This window comes from Hyperolius riggenbachi, chromosome 10 (genome assembly GCF_040937935.1).
Source record: "Hyperolius riggenbachi isolate aHypRig1 chromosome 10, aHypRig1.pri, whole genome shotgun sequence".
Lineage (NCBI taxonomy): Eukaryota > Metazoa > Chordata > Amphibia > Anura > Hyperoliidae > Hyperolius > Hyperolius riggenbachi.
In genome coordinates, this window is record NC_090655.1 from 181,631,296 (window position 1) to 181,656,815 (window position 25,520).

At 47.0% G+C, this 25,520-nt stretch overlaps 1 long non-coding RNA gene across 1 annotated transcript; it reads right to left on the reverse strand.

Annotated features, from left to right (window-relative positions):
• Nucleotides 1-25,520, reverse strand: LOC137536055 (uncharacterized). The gene is made up of 3 exons (XR_011024510.1): nt 25,456-25,520; nt 6,394-6,592; nt 1-81 (listed from the first exon to the last, which is right to left on the reverse strand). It is a non-coding gene; the product is annotated as an uncharacterized lncRNA (long non-coding RNA).

Below are 25,520 nucleotides of genomic sequence, written 5' to 3' on the forward strand. Positions count from 1 at the left end.
TTGATGTTTCTCAAACTTTATTAGGGCACAATTGACAACGCGTTTCGCGACCACGCCGCTTCCTCAGGTCTATAGGTGTGCCTTCAAATACAACATGGCAACAATCAGGATAGACACACCACTAAACGTTAGTATAGGCATAAAAAACCGTAAATTACAATAAATCACACTAATCAATATATAATAAAAAATATTCGGAACGTACCACAGTACTCCAAAGGATAAAATGTATGCATCCATATACATATACATATACATATACCCATATATATATATATATACACACTCACTCCCATTCACACAGACAAAATTGTAATAATAATATATACATGAAAAATAAAAAAAAAACACATACATGCATACTATACATTTCTATTCGTGTATAGAATAATGGTTAAAAAGAACCCGTATACCAATTGAAGGGCCTAATGTAGTATGTAGTATAATCAATATAAAAACGTATGTGGCCGTAAGGGCCCACTAGTGCAACTAACCATAAATATTAAAGAAGTGGGGCTCAATAATGTGTGTAGGATGAATGGAGCCGAGGTGCCTATAAGTGTGTAGAGCAGTAGGGTGAGAGAATCTAATGGTTAAGTATATTTTTCTTTTGAAATCTTTATAGTATGCGTGACTAGGGGTGTGCCTAGGGCGTGATTAACCACTTAACGACCGCCCACTGCACAGGGGCGGCCGGAAAGTGGATCCCACAAGGACCAGCTCATGCCCAGAGGCGGCGGTCCTTGTAGGGGCATGGGCGGCGCGATTGCGTCATTCGTGACGCGATCGGCCGCCGGCGACTGGCTCCGCCCCCCTCGCGCTGTAACCCGCCGGCCGTTCGGAAGCGCCGGCGGGTTACTAGCACCCGGATCACCGCATACAAAGTGTATAATACACTTTGCAATGTATACAAAGTGTATTATACAGGCTGCCTCCTGCCCTGGTGGTCCCAGTGTCCGAGGGACAACCAGGGCAGACTGCAGCCACCCTAGTCTGCACCCAAGCACACTGATTTCCCCCCCCCCTGCCCCCTGATCGCCCACAGCACCCCTCAGACCCCCCCTGCCCACCCCCCAGACCACTGTTTGCACCCAATCACTCCCCTAATCACCCATCAATCACTCCCTGTCACTATCTGTCAACGCTATTTTTATTAAGCCCTAAACTGCCCCCTGCTCCCTCGTGATCACCCCCCCCCACCCCTCAGATTCTCCCCAGACCCCCCCCCCCGTGTACTGTATGCATCTATCCCCCTGATCACCTGTCAATCACCTATCAATCACCTATCAATCACTCATCAATCACCCATCAATCACCCCTGTCACTGCCACCCATCAATCAGCCCCTAACCTGCCCCTTGCGGGCAATCTGATCACCCACCCACACCAATAGATCGCCCGCAGATCCAACGTCAGATCACCTCCCAAGTGCAGTGTTTACATCTGTTCTCTACCCTAAACACCCACTAATTACCCATCAATCACCCATCAATCACCCCCTATCACCACCTGTCACTGTTACCCATCAGATCAGACCCTAATCTGCCCCTTGCGGGCACCCAATCACCCGCCTACACGCTCAGATTGCCCTCAGACCCCCCCTTATCAATTCGCCAGTGCAATATTTACATCTGTTCTTCCCTGTAATAACCCACTGATCACCTGTCAATCACCCATCAATCACCCCCTGTCACTGCCACCCATCAATCACCCCCTGTCACTGCCACCCATCAATCAGCACCTAACCTGCCCCTTGCGGACAATCTGATCACCCACGTACACCAATAGATCGCCCGCAGATCCGATGTCAGATCACCTCCCAAGTGCAGTGTTTACATCTATTCTCTACCCTAAACACCCACTAATTACCAATCAATCACCTCCTGTCACTGCTACCTATCAGATTAGACTCCTATCTGCCCCTAGGGCACTCAATCACCCGCCCACACCCTCAGAACGCAGCCCTGATCACCTCGCCAGTGCATTGCTTGCATCTATTCCCCCCTCTAACCACCCCCTGAGACACCCATCAATCACCTCCTGTCACCCCCCTAGCACTCCTATCCATCAGATCGGGCCCAATACAACCTGTCATCTAAAAGGCCACCCTGCTTATGACCGGTTCCACAAAATTCGCCCCCTCATAGACCACCCGTCATCAAAATTTGCAGATGCTTATACCCCTGAACAGTCATTTTGAGAAATTTGGTTTCCAGACTGCTCACGGTTTTGGGCCCGTAAAATGCCAGGGCGTTATAGGAACCCCACAAGTGACCCCATTTTAGAAAAAAAAGACACCCCAAGGTTTTCTGTTAGGTGTATGACAAGTTCATAGAAGATTTTATTTTTTCCGCAAAAAAGTGGGATCAGCGCATCACCAGGCCGCCTCTGAATGGCCTCTGCTCAGAGATGCGCTGAGCCCCCCCAGAAACTACAAACGCACCTTGAACCCAAACAGAGGCTCTGCATATACACCAAAAGCAAAACTGTTAAGTGGGAGCAGCTGACCAGAAATAAAATTATAACATAGCAAAGAAGTGAACAGCGCTACTTAAAAACAGATGAATGCTTACCTGCAAAAGAGTGCAAGCCCCACTTATGGGATAAAATACACACTGAGCCTACACATGACCTGTCTACCACTTGGAGGATGTTAGTTTCCTGTAACAGCTTGCATGCAACTTATTAAGTACTCGTCCCTCCCACTGTCGAAGAAGTCTTTCCTCCACAGGAGGGGACCTAACACTAACTAAATCCTACCTATGCATATGCACAGCCTGGGCGCGCTACCAAGTAAAATTGAAAATTGCGCAAAAAAGTTGGATCAGCGCATCACCAGGCCGCCTCTGAATGGCCTCTGCTCAGAGATGCGCTGAGCCCCCCCCAGAAACTACAAACGCACCTTGAACCCAAACAGAGGCTCTGCATATACACCAAAAGCAAAACTGTTAAGTGGGAGCAGCTGACCAGAAATAAAATTATAACATAGCAAAGAAGGGACGAGTACTTAACAAGTTGTATGCAAGCTGTTACAGGAAACTAACATCCTCGAAGTGGTAGACAGGTCATGTGTATGCGCAGTGTGTATTTTATCCCATAAGTGGGGCTTGCACTCTTTTGCAGGTAAGCATTCATCTGTTTTTAAGTAGCGCTGTTCACTTCTTTGCTATGTTATGATTTTATTTTTTGTCAAAAGTTAGCGGAAATTGATTTTTATTGTTTTTTTTTCACAAAGTGTCATTTTTCACTAACTTGTGACAAAAAATAAAATCTTCTATGAACTCGCCATACACCTAACGGAATACCTTGGGGTGTCTTCTTTCTAAAATGGGGTCACTTGTGGGGTTCCTATACTGCCCTGGAATTTTAGGGGCCCTAAACCGTGAGGAGTAGTCTAGAAAACAAATGCCTCAAAATGACTTGTGAATAGGACGTTGGACCCCTTAGGCTGCAAAAAAGTGTCACACATGTGGTATCGCCGTACTCAGGAGAAGTAGTATAATGTGTTTTGGGGTGTATTTTTACACATACCCATGCTGGGTGGGAGAAATCTCTCTGTAAATGGACAATTGTGTGTAAAAAAAAAATCAAACAATTGTCATTTACAGAGATATTTCTCCCACCCAGCATGGGTATGTGTAAAAATACACCCTTAAAACACATTATACTACTTCTCCTGAGTACGGCGGTACCACATGTGTGGCACTTTTTTACACCCTAAGTACGCTAAGGGGCCCAAAGTCCAATGAGTACCTTTAGGATTTCACAGGTCATTTTGCGACATTTGGTTTCAAGACTACTCCTCACGGTTTAGGGCACCTAAAATGCCAGGGCAGTATAGGAACACCACAAATGACCCCATTCTAGAAAGAAGACACCCAAAGGTATTCCGTTAGGAGTATGGTGAGTTCATGGAAGATTTTATTTTTTGTCACAAGTTAGCGGAAAATGACACTTTATGAAAAAAAAACAATTAAAATCAATTTCCGCTAACTTGTGACAAAAAAATAAAATCTTCTATGAACTCACCATACTCCTAACGAAATACCTTGGGGTGTCTTCTTTCTAAAATGGGGTCATTAGTGGGGTTCCTATACTGCCCTGGCATTTTAGGGGCCCTAAACCGTGAGGAGTAGTCTTGAAACAAAAATGACCTGTGAAATCCTAAAGGTACTCATTGGACTTTGGGCCCCTTAGCGCAGTTAGGGTGCAAAAAATTGCCACACATGTGGTATCGTCGTACTCAGGAGAAGTAGTATAATGTGTTTTGGGGTGTATTTTTACACATACCCATGCTGAGTGGGAGAAATATCTCTGTAAATGGACAATTGTGTGTAAAAAAAAAATCTAACAATTGTCATTTACAGAGATATTTCTCCCACCCAGCATGGGTATGTGTAAAAATACACCCCAAAACACATTATACTACTTCTCCTGAGTACGGCAATACCACATGTGTGGCACTTTTTTGCAGCCTAACTGCGCTAAGGGGCCCAAAGTCCAATGAGCACCAGCACCAGACACGCTCGTGAGCAAGCGCCGGTCTGGTGTGAAACGGCTGTAGTGCCGTCCATTCTTCCCCTGGTCACCTTTCCCCTGCACACCACAGCACCATCTGGCATCCAGGTTTGACGCTTCTTCTTTCTGTATGTCAATACTGTTGATTTTTGGCTGAAGGACAGAATAAATATAAAAAATGTTTAAAGAGACAGGTGCACAGTATTTTTTCTCCATGTGCTATGTGATTAAGGGTGTGACAGGGGTGTGGCTTAAGTGTCCCTATTTCTTATCTCACTAAAGTTGGAAGGTATGGCCAGGGCCTGTTCGAGGGGCTGGTTACAATTTCTAGGACACCAACACAGGTGTCCATTTAAATATCTGAATGGTCGCCTATGGCAGTGCCCAAATTTCCTATTTCAGAGTCTCCCACATAGGTAGCCAGAGAGCCCTGTTTATGTGGCAAGAGAGGGCCCCAAATACACCACACAGCAGAGGGAGAATTAAAGTGAACCTTAACTGTATGAAAAAAAAAAGAGAGTTTAACTTCCCTGGGGCATCTACCACCCCCCTGCAGCTGCCCTGTGCTTGCACCGGGACACACCCATCCTCCAGTGCCTCGCTGCACCCTACTTTCGTTCTAATGAGAGCCTCTGGTCCGCTTGCCTCCTAATCACGCTCCCATGGACGGGAGCACTCTGCAGATTTGCAGCACTAAAAAATCTCTACTGCACATAGATGAGAGCGTTATTGAGGAGCCGCACATGCGCAGTGGCCAGTCAGCCTGGAAGAGGATCGCTGAGGGGGCACAGGGCAGCTGCAGGGGGCTGGTAGAAACCGCAGGTAAGTTAAACCTGTTTTGATTTCTTTTCTTTTTTTACTTAATAAGGTTCCCTTTAACTCACCTCTCCAGGTTCGCAGTAGTGATGGGTCGTTCGTGAACGAGCCGGCTCTTTGCTGCGAACGACAAGAGCCAACTCCCACTTTGAGGAGAGCCGGTGCCTCAGCCACCCCACATAGCCCTGCTTTGCTATGTAATAAAGGGTGCTAAGGCATGCTGGGAGATGTAGTCCTCCTCTTGCAGCTTGTAGGAGTGTATGGGGCGGAGCAGAGCAGTAGCAGGAGGGATTGCCCCAGTCAGAGAAGCAGTCTGGAGTTGTCATGGAAACGGGGGCGGGGCTTTTACGCCGATTCTGAATGGTGTCTAGTGATATTTACACTGCAAGCGATTCCGATTCCGCTTTTTAATCGGTTTTTACATCTGATTCTGATTTGCAGTTTGCTCCCTGCACACTGCAAATCGGAATCTGAATCGGATCTAAAAACTGATTAAAAAGCGGAATCGGAAATGCATGCAGTGTGCAAGAGGCCTGAGAGCCGGCTCTTTAATGGGAGCCGATTCAGAAGAGCCGATTCTCTGAGAAGAGCCGGAATTCCCATCCCTAATAGTAACATGTCTGTAGATGTAAGGCCTGTACACACTGAAAATCACCAGACGCAGTGTGATGCAATGTTGCTGAGGGGATCTGTTGCTGGTTTTATGATTGTTCAATTATGAAACAATGCAAAGTACCAGTATGGGCTGTTGGCCGGGGGAGAGCACACCTGTCTGCTCAGCCTGCCATGTGCAGCAGCAGCGCCCCTGATCACGTGCAGCTCAGTCTGCAGCCACCTGCATCCATATACAGCCGCCCTGTTCTTCCAGCAGCCTCAATACGGGATTCCCCAGACTCACAATATACACACAGCCCTCCCATATCACTGGCTCCTCACAGGGTCTATGTACATCAATAAGAGTTCTATAGCGGCCACACGGGGGAGCTCCGCACACAAGTTCCATGAACATTTTACAGTCCGGCCACAAGAGGGAGCTCCGCACACAATGCTGCCAGCTTACATACGTGATCCTGGTTCCTGGCTGTTCCATGTGATGCCTCAAGAGGGTAGGCGGACTCTCGTCCTCGGCTGTGCAGAGCGGAGACTCGTCTACCTCCTCCGGCTGTCAGTGTCTCGAGTGTGCTGTGTCCGTGGAGGGCGTGTTTCCGGTCACCTCACCTTCTGCAGATGCCTCGCGCTTCCAGCTCACCCGGCCAGTGCTATATGTAATGTATGCAATAGCATTGCTGACTATACTGTAATATATATATGCTATATGTTAATAGAAGATTAATACATGCACAACATATATTGTCAGGCTGTATAATGGTAAGCACAGCTTTTATACAATGATTTAACACTTGTTACTGCAACTAGGTTTACAATCACTTCCTTTGTGCTGTTACTGTGGACTTATCATTCTGCTGGACTATCTTTACATTGATAAAACAGTCCACTTCAGCTTATAGGAGGGCTATCTAATTCTGGGCTCACCTCCATCTCTTTCCCTGAACCCTAGCAATCATTAGGGCTCTTTCACATCACAGAGCGTGTGCAGGAACCGATTTCGTGCACGCATTATGACCTGCGGTGTGACTTTGGGAAATTGCGGTGCGACGCTGATTAGCGGCGGTAGTTCTAATTCAACCTTGCGGGAGAACGCTGCGGCTGGACGTTACGAAGCTCCCAGATGCATTTCAATGTAACGCTCTGGAATGTGTCATTTAATGTGAAAGTGAACATGAAAGTCAAATAGGTTTTCATGTTACTTTTCTAAACGCAGCCTAGGAGCGATCCGTCAAAACGCACGGTGCAGCTCCTAGTGTGAAAGAGCCCTTACTGGTTCAGCTGTATCACACTGCAGACCTCGGATCCAAGTTTCACAGAGCCATAAAACATCACCTGCAATTCTTCTTAGGGCTCATTCACACTAAGTGCTGCGCTGTCAGTTTTGATGCATTGCACATAGTGTGCGATCCACATGGTAACATGAAAGTCCATAGACTTTCATGTTATTAGTCACTGTAGAGCTGTGCGTTCCCTGGGTGTTGCGATTTAACACGTCTGGGAACATCTTATCACATGACAAACACATTTTCCCAATGGGTTCTATTGTGTTGCTGCTGCCAATGTCTGCGCTTTAACCCTCCTGGCGGTTTGCTAAAAAATCGCCAGGGGGCAGCAAATCTTTTTTTTTAATTTTTTTTTTTTGTTTTTTCATGTAGCGAGACAAAGTCTCGCTACATGATAGCCGCTGCTCAGCGGCATCCCCCCAGCCCCTCCGATCGCCTCAGGCGATCGGCGATCAGGAGATCCCGTTCAAAGAACGGGATCTCCTGGAGGGCTTCCCCCGTCGCCATGGCGACGGGGCGGGATGACGTCACCGACGTCGTGACGTCAAAGGGGATTCCGATCCACCCCAAAGAGCTGCCTGGCACTGATTGGCCAGGCAGCGCACGGGGTCTGGGGGGGGGGCGGCTGCGGCGCGACGGATAGCGGCGGATCGGCGGGTAGCAGCGGCGATCGGGCACCGGCCCAGCGGGGCCTGAGCGGTGCCTTCCAGCGGCATAGCCCGAGCTCAGCTCGGGCTTACCGCCAGGAAGGTTAAGACACCTCAATGTGCATTCCGTGCGATGGAGATGCATGCACAAAATCGCATTTGTGCATGTGTTCTGTAGTGTGAATGAGCCCTTAGCCACAATTCTAGGGATACAGTGGGTTGCAAAAGTAATCGGCCTGCTTGAAGTTTTCCACATTTTGTCATATTACTGCCACAAACATGAATCAATTTTATTGGAATTCCACGTGAAAGACCAACACAAAGTGGTGTACACATGAGAAGTGGAACGAAAATCATACATGGTTCCAAACATTTTTTACAAATAAATAACTGCAAAGTGGTGTGTGCATAACTATTCGGCCCCCTTTGATCTGAGTGCAGTCAATTGCCTATAGACATTGCCTGATGAGTGCTAATGACTAAATAGAGTGCACCTGTGTGTAATCTAATGTCAGTACAAATACAGCTGCTCTGTGAGGGCCTCAGAGGCTGTCTAAAGCCGCATCTACACGCGTAGATGCGGCCGCGATGTTCCTTATCAATCGAGCCGGCTCAATTGATAAGATCCGGCAGGACGGATCTCCCCACCGCCGATTCCCTGCTTGCTTCCGGCGAACGCGCGGCGAGCGGGGACGCGGAAGAGGTGATCCGGTGGCTAATCGAGCCGCTGGATCGCCGCCTCATCTACACGTGTAGATGAGGCTTAAGAGAATATTGGGAGCAACAACACCGTGAAGTCCAAAGAACACACCAGACAGGTCAGGGATCACGTTATTGAGAAATTTAAAGGGGAACTGAAGAGAGAGGTATATGGAGGCTGTCATGTTTATTTCCTTTTAATCAATACCAGTTGCATGGCAGCCCTGCTGGTCTATTTCTCTGCAGTAGTATCTGATTAAAACCAGAAACAAGCATGCAGCTAGTCTTGTCAGATCAGACTGAAACACCTGATCAGACTGAACCACTGAAACACCTGATCTGCTGCATGCTTGTTCAGGGGCTATGGCTAATAGTATTAGAGGCAGAGGATCAGCAGGGCTGCCAGGCAACTGGTATTGTCTAAAAGGAAATGAACATGACAGCCTCCATATACCTCTCTCTTCAGTTCCCCTTTAAAGCAGGCTTAGGCTACAAAAAGATTTCCAAAGCCTTGAACATTCCACGGAGCACTGTACCAAGACAAGGCCATCCACCTAAAGTCACAGGCCGAACAAGGAGAGCGCTGATCAGAAATGCAGTCAAGAGGCCCATGGTGACTCTGGACGAGCTGCAGAGATCTACAGCTCAGGTGGGAGACTCTGTCCATAGGACAACTATTAGTCATGCACTGTACAAAGTTGGCCTTTATGGAAGAGTGGCAAGAAGAAAGGTATTGTTAACAGAAAGCATAAGAAGTCCTGTTTGCAGTTTGCCACAAGCCATGAGGTGGACACAGCAACCATGTGGAAGAAGGTGCTCTGGTCAGATGAGACCAAAATGGAACTTTTTGGCCAAAATGCAAAACGCTATGTGTGGCAAAAAACTAACACTGCACATCACTCTGAACACACCATCCCCACTGTCAAATATGGTGGTGGCAGCATCAAGCTCGGGGGGTGCATCTCTTCAGCAGGAACAGGGAAGCTGGTCAGAGTTGATGGAATGATGGATGGAGCCAAATACAGGGCAAACTTGGAAGAAAACCTCTTGGAGTCTGCAAAAGACTTGAGACTGGGGCGGAGGTTCGCCTTCCATCAGGACAACGACCCTAAACATAAAGCCAGGGCAACAACGGAATGGTTTAAAACAAAACATATCTATGTGTTAGAATGGCCCAGTCAAAGTCCAGATCTAAATCCAATCGAGAATCTGTGGCAAGATCTGAAAACTGCTGTTCACAAAAGCTGTCCATCTAATCTGACTGAGCTGGAGCTGTTTTGCAAAGAGGAATAGGCAAGGATTTCAGTCTCTAGATGTGCAAAGCTGGTAGAGACATACCCTAAAAGACTGGCAGCTGTAATTGCAGCAAAAGGTGGTTCTACAAAATATTGACTCAGGTGACTGAATAATACCGCACACCGCACTTTGCAGTTATTTATTTGTAAAAAAAAGTGTTTGGAATGATGTATGATTTTCGATCCACTTCTCACATGTACACCACTTTGTGTTGGTCTTTCACGTGGAATTCCAATAAAATTAATGCATGTTTGTGGCAGTAATGTGACATAGGCCTCAATTCACTAAGTTTAACTCCTGTCTTTAATAACTCTTCTGAGCTGTTTTACAGTTATCACCATGGTGATATAATTGTGATAAATATAAAACAGCCCAGAAGAGTTATTAAAGACAGGAGTTAAGCTTAGTGAATTGAGGCCAAAATGTGGAAAACTTCAAGGGGGCCTAATACTTTTGCAACCCACTGTATCATGTGTAACAGAGGCCTCCTGACCTGGCCTATCACCTGGCATACTGTGATCTTCTGGGCTGTGTATAACCTGAGGTCTGTGTATGGGGCGATGCTGAGCGATATTATGGTGCCGTTAGGGAAGGTGAGGAGTATTGCTGGCAGTGTGTAGGGCTGGATCATATTCCTCAAGGTGACTGCTATGGCTTCTATACACTGAAGCTACATACACACATGCGAGAATTGTTACGATGACAGAAGGGCTTTCATTGGTGGGCAGACTATTAGAAAGCATTGCGAATGGTCATGCTTGGGCATGGGGGGTCGTACGGATCTTTAACGATGCCCGAGCAATAGCGATCTGCAGCCTCTGTACACACATAATGATCGGCAGTTGAAACCGCCATTATTGGCTGTTTCAGATGCATGAATGTACGTGTAAACCCAGCCATAAAGTGACCCTAAGGGCTGGGACTCACTATGGAAAATCAATTCTGCAGCAATTTGGGGGTGAGCCTTTGTAAATTTAAATAAAAGGATTCCGTCCGTAGCCCTGCCCCCCAATGGAAGAGGTCATAGGTGTTGTTCTAGGACCAATCAGAGAAGCTTCTGTGACCTCTTCTGCTAGGGGGCGGGGCTATGGGCAAAAAATGGACATTGAGACACCCGGTAAGTATAAAACTTTATATAAAATTCTAAACGCTAAGACCCCAAATCGCTGTAAAATTTATTTTTGAAAACTGTTTTGCAGCACTTCTATACATGGCATTGAGTGCATGTCCTGCGATTGTGATTAATCCTAATGGCAATCGCACTAGCGGGTTCCCCACCATTTAAATGCATTGGCAAAGCGTTTTGTTTGTTTCTTTTCAATCGCCGGCGATCTAAAAACGCTGCCAGTATCTCCCTAGTGGGTTCTAGCTGTAAACATGGCCCAAAAGCCTTGTGCACACACCTAATTTTCATCATTCACCCTCTAATAGGATTAGCACTGTCCAAAGTTTTCATTGAGGGTTGGGAACACAAAAGGCGATGCATGAAAGGTTGCGTTTTGCTGCATATGCCTTAATGCATTTTATTAGCGTTTTGAGTGCGTTTTAATTGCATTTTGCACATGAGTTGTTCTTGCGTTTTACTTAGTTACATAGAAAAGCATGTAACTTTAACTGCGGGTGTCTTCTGAAGTATTGTTACCGCGATAATTCACTTGCGGCCGCTACTATGTTCATTTACATAGTTGTAACTATGTATGTTAACATAGTAGCGGCTGCAAGTGAAGTATCGCGGTAACGATACTGCACAAGACCACCTGCAGTTAAAGTTACGCGCGGTAGGCAAAGCGGGTGCGCCTTCACATTAAGCTGCGCTGCTAAGGAGCGCATCTTGATAAATCCGGCCCAAGGGTACACAGAGCTTGTGCCAAAGTAAGCGCTTAGCTTCTGATTGGAGGAAGCTAGCGGAGGCTGGGAGCGGCGGGGGGAGCCTGTAATGGAGGAGAACAATGATGGACAAGCTACAGGTAAGTACAGGTTCTATTAAGAATTAAAAATTCCGCCTTAGGTTCTCTTTAAAAACGAATTTTGAAAATCTAGTTTCACTTTCATGCTTTCCTCTGCACTGACTAATATAACTGCCTGGTTGCTATGGGCAGCATCTCTGCACTGGCTGATATAACTGATTCAGTTGCTATGGGCAGCATCTCTGCACTGGCACTGACTGATATGACTGACACGGTTGATATGGGCACCATCTCTGCACTGGCACTGACTGATATAACTGTCTGGTTGCTATGGGCAGCATCTCTGCACTGACTGATATAACTGATGCAGTTACTATGGGCAGCATCTTTGCACTGACTGATATAACTGACGCGGTTGCTATGGACAGCATCTCGCCTTGCATTTGCTGCACCACCACTGCACCGCATGCATCATGTTCCCATATGGTAGATTAGATAAAGTAGCAGTATGGGCTGCTGGCCAGCGGGGAGAGCACACTTGTCTGCTCAGTGAGAGGCGCCCTGCAGCCATACTACACAGGCAGTATCAGGAAGCTTGAAAGGCTCCTATCACCTGTAGTGTCGGGGTTGGTGTGAGCAGCACAGGCAGCCTGCTGTGGACCGTACTTCTTCCCTGCAGTGACCTGCGTCACCAACACAGGCCTACCCTGCAGTCACTGATGTACCCAGTAGTCACCTTGCTTTGATGATAAAACCCCCTATTGTACTGTGTTTACCTAAGCAGCCTGCCATGTGCAGCAGCAGCGCCCTCTGATCACGTGCAGCTCTGTCTGCAGCCACCTGTATCCATATACAGCTGCAATGCCCCTTCCAGCAGCCTAACTACTGGATTCCCCAGACTCACATTATACACACAGGCTCTCACAGCCCCAGGGCCGGTTTAAGCAGCATGGGGGTCCCGGGGCAAAGGAAAATTGGGGGCCTCCTACCCCCCTCACCCTTCCCAGCATAGTCAGCCCCCAGGCTTGTAGTAAACTACACCCACGCTATTTGGCCAATCACATCGCTTAGTGCTGTAAGAGAGTACTGTGATTGGAGAACTGCTCCCCATGAGGAATTGTGCTGGGTTCCCTGAAGTAGACTAGAGCCAAGGATTGTAGTTAGCCAATAAATAGTATCATCCTGATTCAAAGCATAACCATAACTCCCAACTTTTTGAGATGGGAAAGAGAGACACTTAAGCCACGCCCCTGCCACACCCTTCATCACGCCCAAATCATACCCCTAGTCATGCATACCATAAAGATTTAATGAGAAAAATATGTTGTTTTATAATTCAAACCACACTGATCCTTTCTATCCTGGTTCATTTTCCTTCATATTAACATTTTAAAATTATTAATATATCAATTTAAATAATGGGAATACAGTTTAAAGTCAAACATTTTTTAGTAGAGAAATATATATATTTACATAGAAAGAGGGACAAAGTCCTGAAAGAGACAAATGAGGAGGAAAGGGAGACAGAGGGATAAGGTTCCCAAAGAGAGACTGTCCCTCCAAAAGAGAGGGACAGTTGGGAGCTATGACATAACCTTACTGTTGGGCAACATTTTGCATATTTAAATAGCCTAGGCTGTGACATCATTGGGAGGGAAGGGCTACATACCAATATATAGCAAAATACTGTGTATAGATATAAGAAGTGATTCTGATGCGAAAAGCAAAATAATTATGGTAAACGTGAGTATCCTGAATCATTTACAACGTGTCAGTTTGGTGCCTCTTTAGGGGCTGATGCTCTAAAATCTGGTGAAGTTGCCGTGTGCTCCCTGCAATATTACCACGGTAACACACAAGGCTCTAATGGGTTAATGGGCGGTCCTCCTACTGCTCTCCTAATGGTAAAATTGCTGTTCGCTCCCTGCACAATTACCTCTGAGCTCAGATCACACTGCTGTCCATGCACCTAACCCCAGGGCAGCCATCAGGGGGGGGGGGGGGCAACTGACACTGCAGTGAGGGGCCTAGGACTTCTGGGGGCCCTGGGCCCCCCCCCCAAAGCGCTGGAGGGCCGCATGTGCTGGCTGCGGGCCTGTGGCTCACAAACCAGAACACCACGTTCCAGCACTGAGAGAAGAGTGACATCAGCGCTTGAAAATGAGGAGCAGATGAGTGAGTCCGCTACAGCTGACTTTCTATACTGGGGCACCACCTATATCTGGCTACCTATACTGGGGCTGGAACCACCTATACATAGCTACCTATACTGGGGCACCACCTATACTTGGCTACTTATACTGAGGGCACCACCTGTACCTGGCTACCTATACTGGGGCACCACCTATACTTGGCTACTTATACTCGGGCACCACCTATAGCTTGCTACCTATCTGGGGGAACCTGTACCTTGCTAACCTATACTGGTGCACCACCCATACCAGGCTACCTATAATGTGGGCAACTATTCCAGGCTACCTATACCGGGGCACAACCTTTAGTTAAATACCTATACTGGGGGCACCTGTACCTTGTTGGCCTATACTGGGGCACCAGCTATACCAGGCTACCTATACTGGGGGTATCTACACCATCTACTGGGACACCACCTATAGCTGGCTAATTATACTGGGGGAACCTATACCTGGCTACCTATACTGAGGGCACCTATGCCTGGATACCTATACTGGGGGCACCTATACCTGGCTAGGACAGGGGGACGAGCTGAGACAGAAGGGTACAAGAGGTAACACAGGGATAAAATAGGCACAGGGGGTAAAGAGGCGGACAAAAGAGGCACAGGGAGAAAAGAGATGAGACAGGAACATGAGGTCACACAGAGGGACACAAAAGAGGCACAAACTGAGGTGAGACGGAGGGGGATCAAAAGATGCACAGGAAGAAAAGAGGGGGACAAGAGAGTGCGGATAAAGGATAAGAATGGACCTATAAGTCCCTATCTCATTTGTTAACCGGGGACTACCTGTATTTTTCTAGTATTTGGCTCCACCCATAACATACCATGGTCACGCTCACGTTCTGCATGCCGCTTTCTTTAGTGTCGGAGCCATGAACATTTTTCAATGCAGCTCACTTTGTGCACGGACACAGGGTGGGGTTTCTAGTGGGCAGGCACAGCAACCGGTGGGTGGGCCCAGGGAGGGGGGGAGGCCCAGACCAGATGATGTGTGAGGGGCCCCAAAATTTCTGATGTGGCCCTGCCTAACCCTGCCAAAGGAATGAATCAGTCCTGTGCTGCTGGAGCTATAAAGTCTACCCCACACACTTTCCATGACATGAGGCGTGCACATGGGGGATAGAATTGCACCTCTGTTCTCTTTTTTGCTGGAGTAATGTGAAGGACTGGGATGGTCGTAGTTTTACGCAGTCATGCTTCGCCAAACTATGGCTTTGAAATCAAATATTCGCTTTGTATGCATTTCGTAGACTGCGTGTTAAATTTCGCAATTACGCTTAGTGCGAAGCGGATGCTTATGCCCGTATGCAGAAAATGCTACGCATTAATTCTACTTGAAATGCTTATACTGGTAACTCTTCTATGCGTACATTACCCTTTCCAATGCGTAAATTTGTAAGCATACAATCGCACGCGGAAAATTAGACGCGAGTAACGCAATACACATGTTAACTACGCATAGAGGGCATAAGCCACGCGTAGCAGTACTTCGCTACGCTTAAATTTGTAAGCGTAGTTTTGAAACTTCACCTACGAACTACGATGCGTAGATGGGAACTACGATGCGTAAATTCGCACTGGTGTCGTTTCTGCTATTCCCTGGTGAAGGATACATCAGTTGTCATGCTTTGTCATGTGATGTGAAGCTCCACGACCCCTTACTGGACAACTGAAGTAAGAGGTATACGGAGGCTGTCATGTTTATTTCCTTTTAAACAATACCAGTTGCCTGGCAGCCCTGCTGGTCTGTTTGGCTGCAGAAGTGTCTGAATAACACCGGAAACAAGCATGCAGCTAATCTGTCAGATCTGATAATAATGTCATCTGATCTGCTGTATGCTTGTTCAGGGTCTATGGATGAAATTATTAGAGGCCAAGGGTCAGCAAGGCTGCCAGGCAACTGGTATTGCTTAAAAGGAAATAAACATGGCAGCCTCCATATACCTCTCTCTTCAGTTGTCCTTTAAAAAGACCACTATTACGAAACTCGTCAAATCTAAAATCTATGTCAACACATACAAATAAGAAGTACGTTTCTCCCAAATTAAAATGAGCCATTAAAAAATGCTTTTCAGGGAGTGTCTTTATAAAGGCCATGCTGAGAATCCTCCATGAGGATATGGACTAGTCCAAATCATGTCAGTTCTGTCAGATTTCTGCTACTAACCGTAAGTGACAGCAACATAGTAGAAAAGTAATTTATAGCTCATCATGCTTCTTATTTATGTGTTTACATGTATTTTACATTTTCAAATTGTATTGCGATAATGGTCCTTTAAGAAGAATCAGAGGATAGCTGTCATGTTCCATCTCCCTGTTGGGCCTGTGTGTGAAGAGGAATGTGCAGTGTGTGTGGATCCACAGACCGAAGATGAATGAATTTTATATTGTTCTGAGCTACATGATAATTGTGGGACTGACAGTGGAAGGTGACTGCAAGGCGTAATGAGCAGCAGCTGCTGACAGTTTGCGGCCATATTGTGTGTGCCGGATTCGGTTGGGCCTTACTATCGAATGACTCGCCTCACCCTCAAGGGATTATGGGACTGGTCAGTGGACATCATAGGAACAGTGTTAGAAGGTTTATTTACACGGGATGTTTCTGATATTGTATTGTGGAGCGCCAACCAAAAAAGAACAGCTGTAACCTGCTATAAAAAAAAGTAAGATACTCCCCTCAGCAGAGGGAAGACTCTGGATCCCTAACAGCCTTCCCGTTCCTCTGTGTCCCCTTGTTCCACTGCCGGGGCCTTGGTCAAATCTCCCGCTGGCTGCTGCTTCAGGTCTTCTAGTACGGAGCTGCTTGTTTTTGGAAGTACTTGGAGACCTGAGTACTTCAGTGGCCCTCCAAGGATACCCAAAGGCCTCGTCCACATTAAAGTTGAAAACTGGAACGAGGGCCGGCGGCAGTGGAACGAGGGGACATAGAGAGGAACGGGAAGGCTCTAAGGCAGGGGTGGCAAACTCCAGTACAAAGTGGGCAGAATTAAACACTGGGACTAAGTTGTGGGCCAACTTCAATGTCTTATAGCCACTGCTTTAGCCGTGTCCGTGTTCTACGTTCTCCCCGTGTCTGTGTGAGTTTCCTCCAGGCACTCTGGTTTTTGCCCACATCCCAAAAACATACAGGATTAATGAATTGGCTTCCCCCTAAATTGGTCCAAGACTACGATACATGCACTACACGATATATACATAGACATATGACTACGGTAGAGATTAGATTGTGAGCTCCTCTGAGGGATAGTTAAGTGACAAGATCATATACTCTGTACAGCGTTGCGAAACATGTCGGTGCTATATAAATACTAATGCCTTACAATTATGCCGTCTCTACCCAGCAGTTACCTTGTTTTGATGATTAAACCCCCTATTGTATTGCGATTACCGGTACTTAGCTAGACTGTCATTAGTTTAGACTTCAGTATTCCCCACCAGTGGCGTAGCTAAAGAGCTGTGGGCCCCGATGCAAGTTTTACATGGTGCCCCCCCAAACACTCTATACGTAACAATTGATACGTCACACCAAAACCCGCCAATGGCAACTACAGTGTCAGAGGTGCAAGAAGGGAATGGGGAGCAGTGTGTTTATGATTACTACTATTTAAAGTATCTAATGAAGTGATTATTACGAGCACAGGACCAATAGAGAGCTAATACTGCAGTTGAGGTAGGGCCCCTCTTGCCCAAGGGCCCCGATGCGGTTGCAACCTCTGCACCCACTATTGCTACGCCCCTGTTCCCCACACTCAGATTATACACACGCTTTCTCACAGCCCCCTCCGATAGAACCGTCTCCTGGTATTTACATCTGCAAAAACTAACATTCTCACAGTACGGCCACGCGGGGAGCGCCGCACACAAATGAAATGGACATTCTGACAGTACGGCCACAAGGGGGAGCTCCGCACACAAGTTCACTGGACATTTTCCCAGTAACATCCACAAGGGGGAGCTCCGCACACAATGCTGCCGGCTTACATACCATTCCTGGATACTCGGTGGGATGCTCCTAGTCTCGTCCCCCTCGGCTGTGTACAGCAGAGACACACCGACCTCCTCCAGCCTTTTGTCGCTTGAGCGCTGCTTCCTGTGCCTGTGGAGATCGTGTTTCCGTCCCACAGGTGATGCAGATGCCTCGCGCTGGTGACGTGGAGCTGTGCGATTAAGCACACCTTGCCAGTGCTGTATATACTATACTGTAATATATATGTTATATCTATTAATACAAGATTAATTCTAGGCACAGCATATACTGTCAGGCTGTATAACGGTAAGCACAGCTTTAATACAAGGTTTTCACACTGGTTTCTTCAACTAGATGTTCAAATATTACTGTACAGGTTTGCTAGCCTTGCAACACATAGCTGTCTCTTGCAGCATTTCATAGCTCCCGCCTCCCAACTATCCCTGCTTTGGAGGGACAGTACCTCTTTGGAGGACTCTGTCCCTCTTTCTTCCTCATTTGTCCCTCTTTCATGACTGATGTATACATCTACAATGGGTTGCAAAAGTATTCGGCCCCCTTGAAGTTTTCCACATTTTGTCATATTTCTGCCACAAACATATATCAATTTTATTGGAATTCCATGCGAAAGACCAATACAAAGTGGTGTACACGTGAGAAGTGGAACGAAAATCATATATGATTCCAAACATTTTTTTTACAAATAAATAACTGCAAAGTGAGGTGTGCATAATTATTCAGCCCCCTTTTGGTCTGAGTGCAGTCAGTTGCCCATAGATATTGCCTGATGAGTGCTAATGACTAAACAGAGTGCACCTGTGTGTAATCTAATGTCAGTAAAAATATGGCTGCTCTGTGACGGCCGCAGAGGTTGTCTAAGAGAATATTTGGAGCAACAACACCATGAAGTCCAAAGAACACACCAGACAGGTCAGGGATAAAGTTATTGAGAAATGTATAGCAGGCTTAGGCTACAAAAAGATTTCCAAAGCCTTGAACATCCCACAGTGCACTGTTCAAGCAATCATTCAGAAATGGAAGGAGTATAGCACAACTGTAAACCTACCAAGACAAGGCCATCCACCTAAACTCACAGGCCGAACAAGTAGAGCGCTGATCAGAAATGCAGTCAAGAGGCCCATGGTGACTCTGGACGAGCTGCAGAGATCTACAGCTCAGATGGGGGAATCTGTCCATAGGACAACTATTAGTCGTGCACTGTACAAAGTTGGCCTTTATGGAAGAGTGGCAAGAAGAAAGCCATTGTTAACAGAAAAGCATAAGGGCTCGTCTCTACTGGTGCGGCGTGCGTCTCGCAGACGCACGCCGCACTGAGCCGGTGGGCGGGATCGCAGGCGAATCCCATGAGCCGTGCCATGCATGGCTATGGGATTCGCAGCCTCCGCGGCAAATTCTGCCGGGGGTTCCGGGCGAATCGCTCCCGCAAGCGATTCCGCCGCGGCGCCGTCATTCCCTATGGCAGAGTTTCCCCGTGCGAATCATGTGCGGGGAAACTCTGCAGAATCGCTGGCGAAACCGCCCTAGTGGAAACGGGCCCTTAGAAGTCCCGTTTGCAGTTTGCCACAAGCCATGTGGGGGACACAGCAAACATGTGGAAGAAGGTGCTCTGGTCAGATGAGACCAAAATGGAACTTTTTGGCCAAAATGCAAAATGCTATGTGTAGCGGAAAACACTGCGCATCACTCTGAACACACCATCCCCACTGTCAAATATGGTGGTGGCAGCATCATGCTCTGGGAGTGCTCTCTTCATCAGGGACAGGGAAGCTGATTATACATAGATGGTGAAGTCCGCTCAACCGACCCCCCTGCAGGGTCAGAGCAGGAACGAGGCAACTTTACCTCAAATATACAGTGTCCAAGAAAGAGGTGTTCCGCTCGATGATCCAGCAAAATAGAAAATCTCTATTATAGCAGTAACACACGACACAACATGTCTGCTGCTCTATGTGTTACTGCTATAATAAAGATTTTCTATTTTGCTAGATCATCGAGCGGAACATCACTTTCTTGGACACTGAAGCTGATTATAGTTGATGGGAAGATGGATGGAGCCAAGTACAGGGAAATCTTGGAAGAAAACCTCTTGGAGTCTGCAAAAGACTTAAGACCGGCAGGACGGGTCTTTGCGCCGGCGGCAATCGGAGGGCAGGGAGGGAGGCCGCAGGAAGGGGGGTATCATGTAGCTAGCGCTACATGATTCACATGTGGTGGCTGGATAGTGTACTGGTTAAGGGCTCTGCCTTTGACATTGGAAACCAGGGTTCGAATCCTGGCTAGGTCAAGTACCTATTCAGTAAGGAGTTCAAGGCAAGACTCCCTAACACTGCAGGGTGGCCTCTTGAGCGCGTCCCAGTGGCTGCAGCTCTTGAGCGCTTTGAGTCCGACAGGAGAAAAGCGCTATATAAATGTTCAGATTATTATTATTATTATTATTATTATGTGCAAAAAACTTTCCAGCCGCGGGAATCAGAACGCCAGGCAGGTTAAAACAAAACATATTTATGTGTTAGAATGGCCCAGTCAAAGTCCAGATCTAAATCCAGTCGAGAATCTGTGGCAAGATCTGAAAACTGCTGTTCACAAATCTGACTGAGCTGGAGCTGTTTTGCAAAGTAGAATGGGCAAGGATTTCAGTCTCTAGATGTGCAAAGCTGGTAGAAACATACCCTAAAAGACTGGCAGCTGTAATTGCAGCAAAGGGTGGTTCTACAAAGTATTGACTCAGGGGGCTGAATAATTACGCACACCCCACTTTGCAGTTTTTTGTTTTTTTTAATGTTTGGAATCATGTATGATTTTCATTCCACTTCTCACGTGTACACCACTTTGTATTGGTCTTTCATGTGGAATTCCAATAAAATTGATTCATGTCTGTAGCAGTAATATGACAAAATGTGGAAAACTTCAAGGGGGCCAAATACTTTTGCAAACCGCTGTATGTAATCATACTTCTTATTTTCAAATGTTAATATGAAGGAAAATGAACCAGGATAGAAAGTACCGGTGTGGTTTAAATCAGGGGTCCCCAACCTATTCCGGCCCGGGGACCACTTTCTGACCAAATTTTTCTCCAGGGACCAGGTGGGGGTGGGTGGGGGGTAATGTGCGCGAGCTAGTGGACAGTGTCGTGCGCAGCGGGTTACGGGGTGGGGGGGGGGGCTGAGGGCAGCGGCATAGCTAGCATAGTTGCCCCAGTATAGGGTGTTTAGTTGCCCCAGTATGGCTAGTATAGTGCCCCAGTATAGCTAGTATAGTGCCCCAGTATAGCTAGTATAGTGACCCAGTATAGCTAGTATAGTGACCAGTACAGCGAGTATAGTACCCAGTATAGCTAGTATAGTGCCCAGTATATAGCTAGTATAGTGCCCAGTATATAGCTAGTATAGTGCCTAGTATGGGTAGGTAGTGCCCACCCCCTGGATCCAAACCCCTCCCCCCGGCCACCCGCGGCTGCCGCTCCTGTTACCTTATGAGCTGGCGGCCGCTTGTTCTCTTAGATTCCCCGTAGCCGCTCTCCTCTTAGCAGCATCTCGTATTACAGCAGCACGTATTGCGGCTGCTGTAAGGAAGGGAAGGAAGCGGGGCAGTGGCTTCCTGTAGCGGTGATATGCATCGCCGTTACTATGGGAACCGCTGTGCTACTTCCCTCCTTACAGCAGCCGCAAGACGCGCTGCTGTAATACGAGATGCTACTAAGAGGAGAGTGGCTACGGGGGAATATAAGAGAACAAGCTCATAAGGTAACAGGAGCGGAAAACTGCCAACGGACCAGCAGTGGATGGTTGGGGACCCTTGGTTTAAATCATAAAATAACATTTTCTTTTTAAATCGATATAGTATGAGCGACTAGAGGTGTGCCTAGGGCGTGATTAAGGGTGTGGCAGGGGTGTGGCTTTAGTGTCCCTATTTCTTATCTCAAAAAGTTGGAAGGTATGGCCAGGGCCTGTTCGAAGGGCCGGTTACAATTTCTGGGGCACCAACACAGGTGTCCATTTAAATATCTGAATGGTCGCCTATGGCAGCACCCAAATGTCCTATTTCAGTCTCCCACATAGGTAGCCAGAGAGCCCTGTTTATGTGGCAAGAGAGGGCCCCGACTACACCGCACAGCCAGTGGCGTACCTAGGGCATTTGACACCCAGTGCTGGGTATTATAAGACACCCCCCCCCAAAAAAAAAGTAAAGGGGCAAAAAACGGGTGGGGCTATAACAAAAAACAATGGGCGTGGCCGTGACCGGATGAGGGCGGAGCTAACTGTAATTTAACGTGAACCCAGGGTGAGTGTGATATGGAGGCTGCCATATTTATTTCCTTTTAAACAATACTAGTTGCCTGCCAGCCCTGCTGATCTATTTGGCTGCAGTAGTGAACTGAATCACACCAGAAACAAGCATGCTTGTTCAGGGTCTTGAAAGAATTAGAGGCAGAGGACCAGCACGGCCGCCAGGCAACTGGTATTGCTTAAAAGGAGATACATATGGCAGCCTCACTATTATTCTCACCTCGGGTTCCCTTTAAAAGTGCAACGCAAAGACAGTGGACCCAAGTTTTGGTGATCCTTTCCCCAGAAAATTCACATACTTGTCCAGGTTTTCTCAAGAAAATACACGTAATGTGTGCAGATTTGCCCAGAGAATACGTTCAATTAGGTCGGCAGATTTGCCCAGAAAATACATGCAATCATGTCGGCAGATTTGCCCAGAAAATACATGCAATCATGTCGGCAGATTTGCCCAGAAAACACATTCAATAATGTCGGCAGATTTGCCCAGAAAACACGTGCAATCATGTCGGCAGATTTGCCCAGAAAACACGTGCAATCATGTCGGCAGATTTGCCCAGAAAACACTTTAATTGTGTAGCAGACCTGGGCAGAACATAAACGTAAAAATATAAATAAATAAAAAAAAAAACATTTACTCACCTGCAGCAGAGCTCCTGTTCCGGGCCTCAGTCTGGTGCGCAGCTCCCACGATCCTCTGCAGTCAGCAACTGAAACTCCCAAAGTCTCCAGAGCAGGGCTTCGGACATTTTACCATAGCCCTGCTCTGCCGCTGCGGTGAACTGACACGGCATCTAATAGATAGGTCAGTTGCCCCCAATGTAGGTATTGTTGTTGCCCTCAGTGTAGCTAGTATAGTGGCCCCCGTACAGCTGCCCTCCAGTATAGGTAGTATAGTGGCCCCCATAGTTGCCCCAGTATAGCTAGTATAGTGGCCCACAGTTTAGATAGTATAGTGGCCCCCAGTGTAGCTAGTATAGTGGCCTAAATTAGCTAGTAAAGTTATCCCCAGTGTAGCTAGTATAGTGGCCTCCATTGTAGCTGGTATGGTGCCCCTCCCCAGTATAGGTAATATAGTGGCCCCCATAGTTGCCCCCAGTATAGCTAGTGTAGTGACCCCCAGGCCCACCCCCAGTGTAGCTAGAAGGAGGGGTGACAGCAGGGATAGCGGTGGGGAGGGGGGGACATATCCCCTCCCTCACCTGGGTCCCCTCCTTCTGCCTCTCTTGAAATGCGGGCAGCGGGCAACAAACGGCGAGCAGGCGGGCACGGAGAATACTCACGTTACTTCCGTGTATCAGCCTGGAACGCTGCGTCGCCGTCATGTGCCTCTTCTGCGCCTCCAATGATTGGAGCGCGCCGCCGCGAAGAGTGGGGAGGACTGAGGAGCGCGCAGCGACGAAGACTGGGGGGGGGGGGCATGAAAAATGGGCGTGGACATGACATTGTATGGGCGGAGCTAACATAATGATGTAACAGCGAGGCATAAGAAAGCAGTGTTTACGCCATGATGTGGACAAACGAGACTTTGCATCATGGCTGTGCAGAAACTGTGTGATGCTAATAGTATACCGTAACCACAAAGCAGCAAACATAGCCATCTATGACCATTAAATAATAAATGCAGTAACAGATACCCCGGACACCAGAAAATAATTGCGCAATGGGCAACATGTCAGACCAAAATAAACGCAATGCGGGCAACATGTCAGTATAAAATAAATGCAATGCGGGCAACATGTCAGTACAAAATAAACGCAATGTGGGCAAACATGTCAGTACAAAATAAACGCAATGCGGGCAACATGTCAGTACAAAATTAACGCAATGCGGGTAAACATTTCACCAGAAAAGAAACGTAATGCGGGCAAACATTTCACCAGAAAATTTACGCAATGCGGGCAAACATTTCACCAGAAAATTAACGCAATGCGGGCAAACATTTCACCAGAAAATTAACGCAATGCGGGCAAACATTTAACCAGAAAAGAAACACAATGCGGGCAAACATTTAACCAGAAAAGAAACGCAATGCGGGCAAACATTTTACCAGAAAAGAAACGCAATGCGGGCAAACATGTCAGTACAAAATAAACGCAATGCGGCCAACATGTCAGTACAAAATAAATGCAATGCGGGCAAACATTTCACCAGAAAATAAACGCAATGCGGGCAAACATTTCACCAGAAAATAAACGTAATGCGGGCAAACATGTCAGTACAAAATAAACGCAATGCGGGCAAACATGTCAGTACAAAATAAACGCAATGCGGGCAAACATGTCAGTACAAAATAAACGCAATGCGGGCAAACATGTTAGTACAAAATAAATGCAATGCGGGCAAACATGTCAGCACAAAATAAACGCAATGCGGGCAACATGTCAGTACAAAATAAACGCAATTCGGGTGACATGTCAGTACAAAATTAACGCAAAGCGGGCAAACATTTCACCAGAAAAGAAACGCAATGCGGGCAAACATTTCACCAGAAAAGAAACGCAAAGCGGGCAAACATTTCACCTGGAAAAAAAACGCAATGCGGGCAAACATTTCACCTGGAAAAGAAACGCAAACCGGGCAAACATTTCACCAGAAAAATGCGGGCTAACATTTCACATGGAAAAGAACCGCAAAGCGGGCAAACATTTCACTTGGAAAAAAAAACGCAATGCGGGCAAACATTTCACCTGGAAAAAAAAACACAATGCGGGCAGACATTTCACCTGGAAAAGAAACGCAAAGTGGGCAAACATTTCACTTGGAAAAAAAACGCAATGCGGGCAAACATTTCACATGGAAAAGAAACGCAAAGCGGGCAAACATTTCACCTGGAAAAAAAAACGCAATGCGGGCAAACATTTCACATGGAAAAAAAACGCAATACGGGCAAACATTTCACCTGGAAAAGAAACGCAAAGTGGGCAAACATTTCACTTGGAAAAAAAACGCAATGCGGGCAAACATTTCACCTGGAAAAAAAAACGCAATGCGGGCAAACATTTCACCTGGAAAAAAAAACGCAAAGCGGGCAGACATTTCACCTGGAAAAAAAAATGCAATGCGGGCAAACATTTCACCTGAAAAAAAAACCCAATGCAGGCAAACATTTCACCTGGAGAAAAAAACGCAATGCGGGCAAACATTTCGCCTGGAAAAAAAACGCAATGCGGGCAAACATTTCACCTGGAAAAAAAAGCATTTACTTACCTGGCAGAAGTCTCCGGCCTCTGGCGCGCTGCTCCCGGGACCATCTTGCTGCTGATCTTCTCTCC